The following is a 2,178-nucleotide window of genomic DNA, read 5'->3' on the forward strand; positions in this document are numbered from 1 at the left end:
TATATATATATATATATATATATATATATATATAATTATATATATGCGTGTGTATATATATATATATATATATATATATATATATATAATTATACATATGATATAAATAATATATAGAAACGTGTGTATAAAATAATAATATAAATGATATATATATATATAATTATACATATGATATAAATAGTATATATAATATTATAAATATACATATGATATAAATAATATATAGAAACGTGTGTATAAAATAATAATATAAATGATATATATATATATATATATATATATATATACACGTGTGTGTGTATTATATATATATTTATTTATTTACTTATTTATATATGTGCTTGTATGCATATAAATATAAATATAATACGTTATATATAGATATTCATGTAGGAAAGAAGCAAAAATAGTATTCCAATAAAATCTAGGGTATTCGCTGGTTCCAGGGTTCGAATCGCGTCAAAGCGCACATAGTTCTGACGTCATTAAAAAGCATTTATAGCAGTAAAACCTAACTTTCTAACGGTTGCTACAATATTAAACTGTTCGTACGTCATCAGATAGGCTTGCTGACGTTTCCCTCTGTGTTATATAACCTAGAAATAAATATATACACAATAACTAAAGAAATAAATTAAGAAAATATGTGTTCATGACAAGCGTCAGCATCTCTGACGTCAATAATTAATAAAGCGGCATACGGTATAACCCATAACCAGTGGAATCGCGCTAAAATTCCGGAGTGTGCCGAAGGTTGGTGTTTAGCTAATGAAATGCGTTGAGTTTTGAGGAAATCCGTGAATATTTCTTACTTATATAGGCTATCATATTGAACGTACGCGATGCTGGTTGTGTTTGACGTCAGTAACGAAATCTCACGTTGATGTTAGCAGCCGAGCTAGAATCATTCCGGAAAGAGTCGAATGTTTTAATTGGTTTTTAGTATCTCGGATTTATCTGCTGCATAATACTGGCTATGATGTTGAACGTTGTGAAGGCCTGCGTAGATAGCAATTAAGTGCCGTGCGCAGAGGAACAGATACCTGCCAGGAGTAATGCTGGTTGCGGGATACCCTTGTAATTACTAAAAACTGTCCTACAAACATCACAATAGCTCCTGCTATAATCAACGGTAAGCTTCAAATTTTTTTCTACTTATTTTCAAACATTTAAAAATTATTATTATTTTTAAAAATTATTTCCTCATATAAGTTAGCACAATGTTTAGCACGCCGGACCAAACGCTTGGCGGCATTTCGTCCGTCCTTACGTCCAGAGTTCAAATTTCGCCGAGGTTGACCGACTGAAAGCGGCGGGCTGGGAAAATGATTATAGCACGCTGCACAAACTGCTTCGCAGCATTTCGTCCGTCTTTACATCCAGAGTCCAAATTCCGCCGAGATTGACTGCCTTAGAATTCTTTCGGGGGTTGAAAGTACCAGTTGAGCACAGGGATCGATGTAATCAATTTTGCCCCTTTCTCTAAATTTCAGGTCTTGCCCCAAAATTGGTGTAATGCGGTGAGTTGGCAGAATTATAAGCTTAGCGGCGTTTCGTCCGTATTTTCGTTCCGAGTTCAGATTCAGCTGAGGTTGACTTGGCCTTTAATCTTTTCATGGGTCGATGAAATGGAGTACCAGTTGAGCACTAGGGTTGATGTAATCGACTTATGCCTTCTTCCTAAAATTTCTTGCACTGCACAAAAATTTGAAACCAAATTCCGCCGAGGTTGACTGTCCCTTCCATACTTTCGGGTTGATAAAATAAGGGTAAAGTACCAGTAGAGTTCTGGGTCGATGTAACCGACGTACCCCTTGCCCCTAAAATTGCTGGCCTTGTACCAAAATTTAAAATGAAATTCCGTTGAGGTCGATTTTACCTTCGATGAAATAAGTACCAGTTGATTACTAGGGTCGATGTAATCGACAAGCCCCCCTGCCCCAAAGTTTCAAGTATTGTACCTCTAGTAGAAAGAATTCTACCCTCATGTTTATTTAACATCGATAACAATCAGCTTTAGGTGTTGACAATATCGGGGGTACCTGCTTGTTTAATTACAATTAATTTAGCTGGATGCTCGGCGGCGACCGTTGTGTGGTGTCGACGAAGGCCGCACGTGTGCACAGCTTCGATTGGTTTAACACAAGAAGGCTTGCCTCTGTCGTGCCAATCAGT

At 35.9% G+C, this 2,178-nt stretch overlaps 1 protein-coding gene across 2 annotated transcripts in view; it reads left to right on the forward strand.

The window, feature by feature from the left end:
* The first annotated feature begins 884 nt into the window (after positions 1 to 884).
* Positions 885 to 2,178, forward strand: part of LOC106883388 (steroid hormone receptor ERR1) — a 226,614-nt gene continuing 225,320 nt past the window's right edge. For both annotated transcript variants that reach the window (XM_052973522.1, XM_052973526.1), the window contains exon 1: positions 885 to 1,135. The gene's annotated coding sequence lies outside the window, so the exon portion shown is untranslated. The remainder of the gene's footprint in view (positions 1,136 to 2,178) is intronic.

This window comes from Octopus bimaculoides, chromosome 16 (assembly GCF_001194135.2).
Source record: "Octopus bimaculoides isolate UCB-OBI-ISO-001 chromosome 16, ASM119413v2, whole genome shotgun sequence".
NCBI classification, from domain to species: Eukaryota; Metazoa; Mollusca; class Cephalopoda; order Octopoda; family Octopodidae; genus Octopus; species Octopus bimaculoides.